The following is a 15609-nucleotide window of genomic DNA, read 5'->3' on the forward strand; positions in this document are numbered from 1 at the left end:
CTGTTTTGAAGACGATGGACAAAATTGAATTCTATTTGTTAGTTATTTCTATTCCCTATCTGACTTTGGGAGGAGGTAGGAAATATATCTAGTTAGCTGCATCATTACATAGAAATAGAAATAGTGCACCAAAAGTTGTTCATGTGATTGGGATGCTTCCTAATTGGCTGAGAGTAAGCCTAGAATTATAGGATGTACTGATGAGTTTGGCCCAGAGAGCCTATGGGTAAATCCCAATTCAGTGTTGGTGGTGGTGGTGTGTTTTGAAGTGAAATGTAAAAATCTCATCTGTGTCCCATCTGGAGAGAATCATGGTTGTCTGGGGAGCTATAGCTAGACTGAGTATCTTGGGGAATTTCAAGGACTACCTAGTCTGGGAGTAAGTATCTAAATTTTTATATGTTCTATTTTAATTTTTTTTATTTTATTTTTAATTCAACGCTCCAAGTTTTCTCCATTCCACCTGCTCTTCCCAAGTTGAGAAATTAAGAAAAACAAAACCAGTTATAAAAATGAACAAACAAAATAAATTCCCACATCCCACATTAGTGATGTCCTATGTGTGTATGCATATTCACATATATGTGTATACTTATAAATGCACATATATTCATATACATGTATATATTTATATACTATATATTCACATATAGGTATAAATTCATATATATAATAGAGATATATTCACATATAGGTATATGTAGATATATTCACATGTATATATAGATATATTCACACATATATATGTATATATAGTTATATTTACATATATGTATGTATATGTATGCACACATATGCTTGAATTTGTACTCTGAGTCTCTGTCTGGAGGTGGGTAGCATGTTTCATCATGAGTATCTTGGAATTGATTGCATTGCATTGATCAGTGTTCCCAAGTCTTTCAGAGTTTTTTGTCTTTATAATACTGTTGTTATTTTATAAATTGTTCCCCTGCTTTGCATCAGTTCATACAAGTCTTCCCAGGTTTCTCTTCATCATTTCTTATAACACAACAGTATTCTATCACATTCACATACCACATGTTCAGCCATCCCCAATTGATGGGCCACTTCCAATTCTTTGACACCATGAAAAGGGCTGCTATAAATATTTTTGTACATAAGGACTCTCTTCCTCTTTCTTTCAATTTTTTAGGGGTGTAGATTTAGTAGCAGTATTACCAGGTCAAAGGGTATATACAGCTTAATAGTTTTGTAGATATAGTTGCTTTCCAGAATAGCTAGACTAGTTCACAGTTCCAGCAATAGTGCATTAATGTGCCTGTTTTCCCAAATCCCTCCAGCATTTAGAATTTTCCCTTTTTGTCAACTTTGCCAGTCTGTTATATGCACATTTAATTATCTTGCTTTGGTGTATTATTCTGAATTTTTAGATTTTCTTTTCCTAGAAAATAAATTCTATAAATATATGTTCTTACAATATTGTGTTTATAAGCATGGAGAATAGGAAGGAAAAGGGGAGAGAATGTCTGCTCAAGGCACTGAGTTATGGTGGTGGTGGCAGAAGGATGGGGATAGATAATTAGGGACTGAATGTGGTGGATTGTTGAAATCAGGAGATGAATAAACTCTGGTACCATGGAAAATCAAGAGGCTCAGAGCATTGAGTTAGGATTCAGTGATAAGTCAGTTAGATAATATAGCAGCAAGCACCCTAGCATATCCAGGATGGCTGCTAGCACAGGTTCCTAGATCTGCTTTTTAAAGGAAAGCAACTCAAAATGGGTTAACAATCTTGCTTTAATCAAACATATGTCATTTGCCTAGTTCAGGGGGAAAAGATCAGCACCCGGAACTTCAGAGAATACAAATTACAAGAAGACAGAGAAACAGATCATCAGAAAGGCTTCCAACTGTCTGACCATTACATCCATACCTAATCAGTTACCAGAGAGGGAAGCACCAACATCTGGGTTTTCAAAGTCGGGGGAGGGTGAGAGAGGGTGGGGGGGGGTGGCTCAACGGCTGCCCAGAGTCTCATCTGGTCAAATCACACAACTCTTCTCAAAGTGATCCCCAAAGCAAAATCTCACATCAGGGTATATATAGCCTTCTCCTGGCTCAGAGAATGTCACAATCCTCTTGACCCACTGCCCAATCACAAAGCACCAAGGCGTGGGCATTCCTAAAAAACAAGCCTCCCACCACAGGTTCCAGGTGACCACATTCAGCCTATTAGGGGACAGAGTATATTTTCAAATCAAAGAAGGTTCTCAGAGTCACTTAAACCTATCAAAAGTTCCAGGGGCAGGGAAGATCTTCAGATTCCCATTCCAATAACATATAACAAGTATATGACATATTTATTATGTTCTAAGCTCTGTGCTAAGTGTTACATAGACAAAGGAAGAGAAAAAGGCAAGTTATGAAGAAAGACCTGAGGACAAAGACTAAAGATGTCTTGGGTTGGCTCCAGTAAGGAACTGGTACCCAAGGGAGCTCATGTGGTTCCACATAAACTGAGATCAAATACGTAGCATAGGATTATTCATATATTTCTCTATGATAATGAATTATGTTTTTTATTTTTCAAAATACATTCTATATTTATATAACCTATATTTCCCAATGTATCTCTCCCCCTTCATTTCCTAGATCCTTTATAACAAAAAAAAGTTTGGCAGAACTGACCAACACCCCCTACATACCCACAAGTTGTTGTTGTTGTGTTTGTCCTTTGTTTTCAGAGACAATGGCACGAGGGTGATGATGATACACACACACCTTCCCCACCTCTAAAAAAAAATATTAAAATTTTTCCCACATATTTGAGAATTTAAGGGACATACATTTCTTGCCTCCAATCCTAACTCATAAGAATCTTAGATCTTAGGAAGAATCCTGGCTCTTAGGCTGCCCTAAGTCTGAGGCACCAGTCAAATGGGCCCTTCTTCTTCCTCTCTGAGTGTCATCTTCAGTCCCTTTAAGATAAGGCCTTTCTCCTTACCTTCCTTTCTAATTTCTCTGATCATTAAACCACAGCTAGAGACATGCAGCTTCCTGGGTCCTCTGGTCTCTGAGTCAGCTCATCTCCTTAACTCACCCATCTCCTAATTTCCTATTCCCCTCATTTGCTCCTGCTGCACTCTCTATTTTAATGCTTGGTCCCAGATTCCCTGAATTTCATATGTCCCAGCTAAAACCCCACCTTCTATGAGAAGCCTTTCATGATTCCCCTTAACATGAATTCCTCCCCTCTGTTGATCACTTAGTATTTCTCCTGCATATAGCTTGCTTATACATACGGTAGTTGTTTGCATGTTGTCCCCTGCATTAGACTGTGAGTCCATCTTTTGCATTTCTTTGTATCCCTAGTGCTTAGTCTGGTGCCTGGCATATAGCTTAATTGACTGACTGACCTAGTGCCCACTTCCCTATTTTCTTCTGCCTTCCTCCCCAGTCTCTTTGGGGGGCTGAGTTTCAGCTAACTCCAGAGCTGCTAATGGTAAAAGACAGCTTACATCCCAGGTTCCTAGACCTGCCTGCTCTCTCAGATAATTATTTAGGAGGTGGGGTTGCCCTAAAGTAACTCTGTAGCTATCTCTAACCCAAGGGTTGCTGCCAGCTTTCACCTGCTCCTCCTTGGGTACCAGAGAACCACCTCAGTCTGCTCATCTCAGATTAGCCATTTAAGACATATGGAATAGAGGGCATAGGGGCCCAAGATAATTGCTAATAATCAGTATTCATTAAGCACTTACAGTGCTAGGTACTATACTAATCACTGTGCATTAATGTAACACCTAAGCTCTGAACATCTTGCTTTACTGTATTTCCTTATTTTATTTTTTGTGTCTTATATGTCGTAGATTTAAAGATAGAAGTGACTTTTAAAGTTATTGAGTCCAATTCCTTCATTTTAAAGATGAGGAAACAGGTCCAGAGGGTTGAGTGACTTGCTCAGGGTCACATTAAGTGTCTGAGGCTGGATTTGAACATGACACCACCTGCTTGCTTGAGGATAGACCTCCTGACCTCAGACCAGTAAGAAACGCCTTTGGCCCTATTGTATCTCAAATGTTCCTGGTACTGATTCCCATTAACCTACTATTCAGGCAATGAGGCTGGTAGACTAGGACTGTAACTCCCAAATGTGGTAGCCCTCTGTGTTATGCTTCATGGATCTGGATGCACATCAGCCCTAATGCTGCTTAGTCCCATTGTTGTTCTAAACCTTAATTAGGGACAAATAAGTGAAGCAGTGGGTAGAGCACCAACCAACCCTGAAGTCAGGAGGACCTGAGTTCAAATCCATCCTCAGAGACTTCTTAACTGTGTGAGCCTGGGCAAGTCACTTAACCCCGATTGCCTCAAAATAAAAAACAAAACTTTCATTAAAGTGAGGTGACCACCGCCTTTCCCCAGGGCTCTAACATTCATTTTATACTTAGTGGGGTAGGAAAGCATATCAACCATAGGTCAGCACACCTTGGAGCCAACAAACCATTTTCTTGAGGACAGGGGGCTGTTTCCCTTTTGTCTTTTTATTTCCAGAACTTAGGAGAGTGTCTGGTATGTAATGCTTAATGAATGCCTATTTGTTTGATTAGCTGGGGTCCTCCACTGACAATGCTGACCAACCTGAAGGAGACCCAGGGGATGTGAGGAATGGTGCGTGGCTGCATAATGCCTTATGTTTATTCTGTGAATAATACCCCCAGAGGTAACTTGGAGCTGTTCAACATATCTATCTGTCTACCTATTTATTTATTTGCTTTTTTTTGGAGAGGGGAAGGCAGGGCAATTGGGGTTAAGTGACAGCTAGTATGTGTTAAGTGTCTGAGGCTGGATTTGAATTGAGGTCCTCCTGACTCCAGGGCTGTAGCTCTATTCACTTCACCATCTAGCTGCCCCCTGTTCAACATATTTAAAAGGAGCAGGAAAGCAAGGTCAGCCTCAAATTCAAAGATATAAAACCTCATGTTATTGAAACAGTACCAGACCTGGAGTCAGGAAGACTCATCCTCCTGAGTTCAAATCTGCTGTTAGACTCTGTGCAAGTCACTTAACCCTGTTTGCCTCAGTTTCTTCATTTGTAAAAGGAGCTGTCATAAGAGCTCTACAGAGACCTCAAACCTCTTTTCTTCTGGCTTGACCCCCAGATGGGGTCAATTCTCTTGCTCCTTGGATGCTATTGATCATAGTAGTTCATACTCATGCTTCTGACACTTGATCTAATGCCCCAGAACTTCTATTGATCAACTCATTACCTCCAAGATCATCCTGATTCCCCTTCCTGAGTAAGAAGCTTCCTGGCAATGCCTTCTCTACCTCCCTGGTAAATGCCATGGCAAGTCTCAGACCTGGCCTAATTTCTAGCCATCAAAATATATCAAACCCTTAGTATTCATGGATACCTTCAAATCAATTAGTTCATTAGATGTCCTAGCTGAGTATTATAACTTGAGGGCAGGAGAAAGAGGACACATAAACTTTAGAGGGAGAAAGAAGAAATAAGGGGTTGGAGGTTGGGCAGTAGGTCCGACTGGGGGTACTTCTGTGGAATTCTGAGGAAGTCAGGAGCAGCATGATGGCACTAGGGGAGAGGCATGGAAAAAGCGAAGAGTGTGAAAAAGTGTATGAATGGAATCACACTTGATCCATTCCAATTTATCAGACTCAGACCTACCATCATCTGCCTTATCTCTTCAGCAATCATTCCTCTCCTCATTCTGCAAAAGTCAATCCTTTCCACTTTATGGGGAATCACCCACAAAGCAAAACCAATGCATTCCTGATGTATAATTCCATTAATTCAGAGATGGGATTGCTTTACCATGCCTGCCCCTGTTGCTTAAAATGAGTCCTCTATAGCCAGGTGGTTTCACAGTTCTGAATATGCCTCAAACATTCCTGCCTTTGGGTCTTTCCTGAGACTACCACAGAACCTACAGTCTTCTCTACCTCCTCCCCGTCTATTTAAATCTACCCATCCTTCAAGTCCAGCTTAGGTGCCACATCTTTCCTAGCTTAGGAAACATTCCTACTCAAACACACACAATTTCTTGCCTTATAATGTAACCTTATTTTATTGTTTACTTCTTCATCTGCAGGGTGTTCATAAAAGTCTGGATACATAGGAAATCTCACTAACTATGCATATTTTCAAGAAATGAAATGAATGAAATTTTCAACAGCATATTTTTAGCATAAATGAGATTTCATAGGAAGACATAGGAGATACATAGGAAATCTCATTAATTAAATTAATCTCATTAATATGGAAAATAGTCCCCAATAGCTAATGAAAGCTTTTATTCTATAAGAAATTGTCATGGCTAAAATTTATGCTAATTAAATAAAATGTCATTGGAAATTTCATTCATTTCATTTCTTGAAAATATGCATAATGATATTTCCTATGTGTCCAGACTTTAGGGACATCCTGTATAAAGGCTTAATATGTTAATTTATAATACATTCAAGCCAACTTTATATTTTTTCAAAATGAAATATGTTTAATTTTATTTTGAGATATTCATGATATGCTCCCCCTTCCCTCTCCTTTTTTGGGGAATGGTAAAAGCAACAAGGTGACTCTGAATGCAGCTGCCAGGTCTGTGTGACCCTTCCTCTGGGAATGCTGGCCTGGTGAAAGGCTGAGGAGAGTTTGAAGTAGGAGACAGAAGCAGATAAATCACGTGGTGATTGTCGGTAGCTTTGGAGATTCACCAGAGGTAGACCTAGGAAGGGCCAGTTATGGCTTTACCTATAGTTTAGGAGCAAGGTGCTGCCAGGGATGCATGTCTTATTCTCCAGTGTGTGTACCAGCTGGCAGTCACTCAGACAGACCTGGGGGAAATCACCTTTCTGGGTCTCAGTTTTCTCAAGTAGAAAAGGAATAGTCTCTACTAGATGATCTTAATTTTACTCCCAGCTTTAAATCTATAATTTGATGATGTCTTTACTTCATGGCATTATCTCCCTCATGTCATGGTCCTCTTCAAGAATAGGTGCAGAAGATTCTGTGACTATGGACAGTGCATGTTATGGGGCTCTAATAAGGATTAATGAAACCATGAGTTCGATCCAATCTGGTAGCTGCGCCCACTTATGATAGGACATTACATTAGGCACTTAAACCCAATACCTGCCAAGAAAAGTTACATGGCACAGTGGAGAGAATGCTAATGACCAGAGTTCAGATCTTGCTTCTGACACTAACTGGGCAATGAGAGACAAGTCGCTCAATCTATCTGATCCTCAGTTTCCTGATCTGGAAAAGGAATGAGGGATTAGAATAGATGGTCTCTCAAGTCTCTTTTAGTTCTAAACCCATGATCCTAAAAGGTAACTACAGTTAGGAAAAAATTGAACAACGATTTATATTTAAGAAGTATTTTCCCTTTTGCGTAGAAATTGTGTTCTAAGTCACAAGAGAAGGTGATCTACTTTGACCTGTTTCCGGCAGCATGGTCAGAATGCATTGGACCTTCTGTATTCCCTTGCCCAGTCCCTCTTGGAACTGGGCACTTTGAAAGGTATGTATTGGTGAGGCTAGGAGGAGGAGGAGTTTATTGTAGTTATATGATAGAATTTAGGCTTTCATTTTTTTTCCTGTATAAAGTTAACTAGGTCATATGGGGACTTATATACAAAACCTTGGTTACCTTAGGAAAAGGCAACAAAAATAGTGGAAAAATACTGGTTCTGTATAGTAGAAGACTCAGGTTCATATCCTATGTCTGTTATCTGCTTTTTTTGTCAACTTGGGGAAATCACTTGTTCCTCTGAGCTTCTTTTTTCCTCTATGTATGAGAGGGCTGACCCACTTGGGGTCATGAACCACAGTGTAAGAAGTACTGAAGGGGTCTCCAGTGGAAAAAGTTGAAGACATCCTGGAGTGGATGAAATAAAAGATCCCTTATGGTTCTGAAGCCTACAGTCTTATTAGTAGCCTAAATAATTCTTTACAAATATGAGTAAATATGAGAATTGTTTAAGAATGGCTCAGCTTGGAATGATGATAACATAATAATAAATATTTTATATATGACTTTAAGGTTTATGAGCTGCTTTGCATGTTCTATCTTATTTGATGCCCACAATGATCCTTCAAGGTAGATGCTGGCATGATCTCCATTTTATGGAGAAAGAGAGGCATGGACAGTTTAGATGACTGAGCCAAGACTCCATAGCTACTGGGAGGAAGCAGGGAGATGGAGATGACTTTTCCAGGTGTCTTCCTAGCTGTAAGGCTCTAGGGCAAAGTCTTTTGCATTTTACATAATCAATAAATATTTTTAAAAATTTGGTTGGACTTGAGGATGGGATGGGGGTGGAGAAGAGAATAAAAGGTGAAGTGTTAGTCCTTTGATTTGATCAGTTCTACCTTCTTGCATTGCCACTCCTCAGGGATAGGACCTCTGTGAGCCAGACTGCTGTTGCAGGACAAGATTTCGTTCTAAAAGAAAGAAAGGCAACCCTGATGTCCAGAGGACAGTACCCAGAGAAAACAGAGTGGCAACTTGCTTGGAGATCTCTGGTACTTGTTCCCCCTCTGGTGGCCAACAGGTATTATAGCATTCTGTCTGTTTTTTTTTTTTTTTTAATTCTTTTTAAAGTTGGGTATTCATTAAGGTTTTTCCTCAAAATGGAGAATCGAGATGGAAAGTGAAAAACAAGTCAGCCACCCAGATGTGTGCCCTACATGACAGTAAACATCTGAGTGATCAGGGAAAGCATACTAGGGATTCAGGTTAAAATGCTCCTGGGCTTCAATTTCCTTATTTGTAAAATAAGGTGGCAGTATGAAAGATTTCTAAAGTCCCTTTCTGACCTAAAGTTCCATGATTTCATGACTCTAAATGTTAGGGTGAATCCAGGATCCATAAAATTCTAGTTGAGAATTCATTTCCAAACCTATTTTGCTGTCTGTAAGAGTCAAAGGCAGATGTGACCCAGAAATAGAATCAGAGATTTAGAGCTAGAAGGGGTCTTATAAGCAACCTCGTTCAATCCCCTCATTTTATACATGAGGAAACAGAGGCCAAGATGAGGGTCACACAGCTAGTAAATGACAAAGCCAGGATTTAAACCTGTATCCTTTGACTTTTTATATAACATACTTTCTTTTGTACCAGTGTGGGACTTTCTTAATATGAGAACATGCATGAGAGGTGGCTTCCTAGCTAAATGGTAACAGAGCACTGGGATTGGAGTCAGGAAAAACTGAGTTCAAATCTGATCTCAGATACTAGCTGTGTGACCCTGGGCAAGTCATTTGATCTGTCTGCCTCAGTTTCCTCAACTATAAAATGGAGACAATAATAGCACCTACCTTCCAGGGCTGTTGTGAGGGTCAGTTGAAATAATATTTGCAAAGTACTTAGCACAGTGTCTGGCATATCAGGTTTTTAAAAATTATTATTATTTTGGTCTTTTTGGAGGGGGGAAGGCAGGGCAATTGAGGTTAAGTGACTTGCCCAAGGTCACACAGTAAGTGTTAAGTGTCTGAAGTTGGCTTTGAACTCAGGTCCTCCTGACTCCAGGGCTGGTGCTCTATTCACTGTGCCACCTAGCTGCCTCTCATGTAACAGGCTTTTAGTAAATAATTAATCCTTTCCTTCTACGAAGTCATGGGTGGGAGGGGGAAACGTACAACCTCAAACCTTTTAACTTTTCAAACTCATTGTCTGCAGAATTCTACCAACACTGCTATTACACTCATTTATTGGGGAAATTGAGGCATTTAGAAGTCACATGGTTGCACACCTTCATATTTTGTAGCATTTGTCTTCCTATCCATGATCTCATTTGGTCCTCATAACTCTGTGGGGGTGGGTAAGTATTATTGTGTCCAATTTGCAGATGAAGAAACAGACTCAGATAATCTAAGGAACTTAACCCAAGTCAATGGCAAGGCCAAAATAATGATCCTGATCTCCTGAGGGCTGGTCCTGGGCTCTCTGGAATATAAGGTACTCAAGGTCACAGCAAAATGACAGGATGCCAGGGCTAGACTCTGAGTGTTCGGTCCTTCATCCTAGCTCTCTTCATTATACAGCAAAGACTTATTTTCATCTTTTCTAGGTTACCATTGCCATGGAAACTCAGGATGTCCCACTGTCACCTCAAACTCAACATTTTCAAAACCAAACTATTCATCTTCTCTTCCAACCTTATTCTTTCTTCTGACTCTCTTATTTCTGTAAACATTACCACCATCCTTCTGATCATCCAGGCTTAAAACCACCAGGTCCTCACCCTTTTCCTGCACCTAGACATGTCCTAGGCTCTGTCAATTATCCCTTGGAGCACAGGCTTTAGAGATCATCTAGTCTAAACCCCTTAATTTCATAGGAGAGAATCCTGAAGCCTCATGTGGACAAGTGACTTGCCAAGGTAACAAGAGATTGGAACCTGGGTCTTCAGGCTCTAAATCAATTTTTTTTTCTGCTGTGCCAAATGACTCTCTCATTTGTCCAATCCTTACATTCCCTGGTGCCAGCACTGTTTTATGACCTCTCCCATGGGCTATTACAAATAACTTCCCAACTGATCTCTCTTTCTTCAATCTCTTTCCCCTCCAAACCATCATGCCCATCAATGCCTGATTAATGTTCCTAATCAGCAGATACAAAAATTGTGTTATTGCTTTGCTCAAAAAGCCTTGCATGTCTCTCTGTTGCTTGTTTTTGTTGCTGTTGAGTCATTTTTTTCAGTCATGTCTGATTTGACCTCATTTGGGGTTTTCTTGGCAAAGACAATGAAGTGGTTTGCCATTTCCTGCTCCAGCTCATTTTACAGATAAGGAAACTGAGGCAAACAGGGTTAAGTGCCTTGCTTAAAGTCACACAGTGAGGAAGTGTCTGAGGCCAGATTTGAACTCAGGAAGATGAGTCTTCCTGATTCCAGGCCTGCCTGGTACTCAATCCACTGTGCTGCTTAAATCTCTACTGTCCATGAAGCTTTCTTTGATCCCAGCTGCTTTTCTAGAACTTTGGGCTTCTATAGCTTTGCCCACAGTCAGTCAATCCCACAGCCATGTAAGTTGTATACATGTCTTATCTCCCTTTTTAGACAGGGGCTTGATGCTCATGTGTGGAACAATGATGTGTATCTAACTTTTATTTTATTTTTTTTGGAGGGGGAAGGGTAGGGCAATTGGGGTTAAGTGACTTTCCCAAGGTCACATGGCTAGTTTAGTTTTGTGTCAAGTGTCTGAGGCCAGCTTCGAACCCAGGTCCTCCTGACTCCAGGGCTGGTGCTCTACTCACTGCGCCACCTAGCCACCCCTGTACCTAACTGTGTAAGATGCTTCTGGACAGGGCAAGGGATGGTGAACAGAAACAACAACAACAGTAGCAACTGAGATGTATTTAGTGCTTTTAAGTTTGTAAAGCACTTTACAAAAAGTATACTTACCACAGTACCGACAAAATGCATTATTTTTACATTAGAAGACACTATATAGGGATGGCGAGGAGGCACAGTGAATAGAGCACCTGGAGTCAGGAGGACCTGAGTTCAAATTCGGCCTCAGACACTTAGCACTTGCTAGCCATGTGACTTTGGGCAAGTCACTTAACCTGAATCGCCCTGCCTTCCCCCCTCCAAAAAGCAAAAAAAAACCCCAAACAAACCACACTTTATAAATGCTGGTTGAATTGAATTTGATAGCCTCGCATACAGTAGGCACTCAAAAAATGTTTGCTTAATAGAACTAAATCGCATTACAATGAGAATTATTGCTTTGGCAGGAAGAGGGGAGGCATGGTAAATGCCCTGCTAAGGGAGAAGGGAATTTCACTTTCTTTTGTTCTTAAGCTGAAGAGGGCTAGAGAAAGAATAAAACAATAACTTGGCTTGACTGAAACAATGCTTTTCAAAAGGTTTACACAAGGCACTGGCTACTTGTCATGGTCCTAAACTACATTTCTGCTGGTTGGTATCTGTCCCACAGTCAGCTTTCAAGGTTCGAATGTCAAAGGTGCCTCTTCTAAGAGTCTCTCCATATTATCTCTCCATTTGAACCTCTTGGGCTCTCTTGGCACACCATGCCTTTTCCTTACCTTCAGAAGTATGAAAGGAAAGGTTCTGTCCAGGTTAGCCTCACATCTGTTCAATCAACCTGGTCTCAAGACAATCAGAGGAGAGTAGACTTCTCCACAAAGGAGTGGCGTCAAGTCTCCTTTGCTGGGACCATCTCCCTAAATTTTGGCCTAAAATTCCCTCTAGACCTTAAGAAAAACAGTCCCTCCTCAAGAGGATGTGCAGAAATTCTGCCCAGATGGGTCCCAGAGATAGTAGTGGGGCTATATAAGTTGCTGGGTGGGAATGGTGGACTTGTAGCTAAGGCCTGGGATAGTCCCAATGGACTGATGCCTCCATATAGTCACTATCCTATTGCTATGGGACTCATTGTACCTTGGGCAGATTTCATTCCCCTGCCTCTTCCTCCTTTTTTTTTTTTTGACCTTTTGGAGGGCAATTGGGGTTAAGTAACTTGCCCAAGGTTACATGACTAGTTTTTTTTGTGTGGGTATTACGTGTCTGAGGCCTGAACCGAACTCGGGTCCTCCTGACTCCAGGGCCCAGGCTCTACTCACTGAGCCACCTAGCCGCCTCATGCCTCCTCCTTCTGAAAGGACATCTGCTCTTAATGTATTGGGACTACAATATATGCTTCCCAGAATAACAATAGTAGTAAAAACAACCGCACAGTTTACAAAGAACTTTCCTTACAGCAACTCTGTGTAAAATCACTGTTGTTATTTTATAGATGAGGAAGCTCTGACCTGGCCAAAGTCCACATATCTAGTAAATGCTCAAGGCAGGACTTGTATCCACTCCCTCAATCTGCTCATAGTTAGATATGGGGGGGGGTGAGAGTGGGGGTGTTTAGGGAGAAAGCATTTATTAAGTACCACTAGATGCCAGGCACTATATTAAGTGCTTGACAAATATTATCTCATTTGATCCTCACAGTAACCCTGTGAGGTAGATATTATTATTATCCTTATTCTAAGGTTGAGGAAACTGAGGCAGACAGAGGTTAAGTGACTTGCCCAGAGTCACATGGCTTGCAAGTGTCTGAGGCTGGACTTGAACTCAGGTCTTTCTGACTCTAAGCTCAGTGCTCTATCTGCTGTGCCACTGCCCCCAAAGAGATAATTATTTTGTCTTCCAGTCTTTGGAGGGCAGAAAGGGCACATAGTCCTAGAGGCCAAGAGGAAATCTCTTAGGTTAGTTCTTGTTGTGTCAGTTGCGTCCATCATTTTGTGACCCTGTGGATCATACCGTCCATGAGGTTTTCTTGGTGAAGATACTAGAGTGGTTTACCATTTCCTTCTCCAGTGGATTAAGGCAAACAGAAATTAAGTGACTTGACCAGGGTCACATTGCTAGTAAACTAGTGAGGTCAAATTTGAACTCAGGTCTTCCTGACTTCAGGCCCAGTGATCTACCTAAGGAGCCACCTAGATGCCTCCTAGGCAGAGAGGTTAAGTGACCTGTCCAAGGTCATAAAGCTGGTAAGTATCTGTCGTTAGATTTGAACTTAGGTCTTCCTGACTCTAGGCCCAGTACTCTATCCACTTATCCACTTAGCTGCCTCTAGGTTAATTTCACCCATACATAAATTTAAGTGGAGAACTAAAGCATTTGGACTTGAGATACCCAGAAAGCAGTCCTGGTTTACTTGAATCTGACATTAATTCCTTGTGTGGCCTTGTACGTTTCCACTCTCTGGGCCTCAGTTTGAATTTAAAGGACCTAGATTCAAATCACATTCTGTCACTTATGACCTGTATGACTTTAGGAAAGTCATATAACCTCTCTGGGGCTCAATTTCCTTATCTGAAAAATGAAAGGATTAGACTAAGTGGTATGGTTCTAGGATAAATAACCTCAGTATGGGGTCCCTTGCAGTTCCTTTAGGCAGTAATGTCCCAGCTGTGAAATCACCTGATGTCATTTGACTCCTTTATGGTCATTTTGGGAGAGTTAGTTAATCAGGTTTTCTAAGACACTCAGAGATACACAAGATAAACAAACCAGATCTAGGAAACCAAAATTCTAAGAACTTTGCTCAAAATTGTGCCCAGGTTTTGCTTCCAACATTCTTTGTCAACTAAGTTTATTTTTAAAAATTCCAAGTGTGTTTTCCCCTAGTACTGACAATATTTAGCAGGGATGACTAAGAGGTTGTCCTAGAATGACCTTTGAGGGCCCTTCCAGTTCTAATATTCCAGAATTCTATGAGCTACAAGATTCAGATGACCCACCCTGAAACAGAAGAATGCAGGGAATATTCATAGCACATTTCTTTTCCAATTTTGGCAAAGAACCATTTATTCCCCACTGCTCATTCATATTGGTCCTCCCAACCTCTACCATGACTGTTTGCTTCCTTTTTTGATCAAGAAAAAAACCAATCTGGATGCACATTAGTTATACTATGTGTCTCTAGGTCTGAGAGAGGTCTCCCAAAGGTCCTAGATACCTGAAGATCTTACCATTAGCATGACTCTCTTGGGGTTAAGCTGCTTGAAATCTTTTACCATCTGGCCCCATCTGACTGAACCAATTGGATTTTTCCCCACTCAGGTTTGGCAATTGGAACATTGAGTTAATTACTTTGCATAGTTAATTACTTTCTCAGAATAATCTGATAAAAGTAAATAAATTCATGATAAAATGTAAGCTTCTTGAGGGCAGGGTACCTCAAGCACCTTTAGTAGACCCTTAGTAAATATTTGTGTGGTAGGTTCTTTAAAAGATTTTCATGCTGATGTAGACAACATTCTATCCCTAGAAGCTACTGAGAAAGAGACTGTTGTATGGTCGTTCATTGCTTGGGGGTAGGTATGCATGTAGATTTCTTCTCAGGCCCAGGATACTGAATGGGAGGAAGAGGGAGAGAAGGGAACAAACATTTATTAAGTTCTCTGTGCTAAGGCCTTTATAATTATATTTGATCCTCACAACAACCCTGAGAGGTAGGTATTATTATCTTCATTTTATAGTTGAGGAAACTGAGGCAGATAGAGGTTAAGTGACTTGCCCGAGGTCAAAAAGTCAGCCAGCAAGGTCAGGGGGTAAGAAGCAGACTCCAAATCCATTCCTCTTTCCACAGTACCACACCACCAGAATTTCCCAGCCTTTCTCCTTTCCCTGGGAGCAACAGAAGCTGTTTTAAAACCACATCACCCTCTTTTCCCCTTTTCAGTGGGAACATTTCCTTGCCCAAGCTGGAGGAGTTGGCAGGCATTTGTACTAATATTGTGTAGGTATGTGTGGACTGGTCCTTCTCAGCACTGGGCCAATTTATTATCTGGAAAGTTGTGGTTGTAGGAATCCTTAGGAGGTCCTTGAAGAAATGGTTCTGATTATCCGGTCTTTTGTTGGGATGACTGGGAATCTCACTGATGCAGAGCACAAAAAACTTAAATAGGACAGAACAATTCAAGATGTTTTTCTTTCTTTAATAGGCTCTTGGATAAAATGTGTGTGTTATGACTTACAGTTACAAGAGAGAGAGAGACAGAGAGACAGAGACAGAGAGAGACAAACAGAGAGACAGAGACACACACACACACACAGAGAGAGAGAGAGAGAGAGAGAGAGAGAGAGAGAGAGAGAGAGAGA

The sequence above is a fragment of the Petaurus breviceps genome, unplaced genomic scaffold (genome assembly GCF_028583685.1).
Source record: "Petaurus breviceps papuanus isolate PSGF00001 unplaced genomic scaffold, PetGlider_PUasm1.0 151, whole genome shotgun sequence".
Lineage (NCBI taxonomy): Eukaryota > Metazoa > Chordata > Mammalia > Diprotodontia > Petauridae > Petaurus > Petaurus breviceps.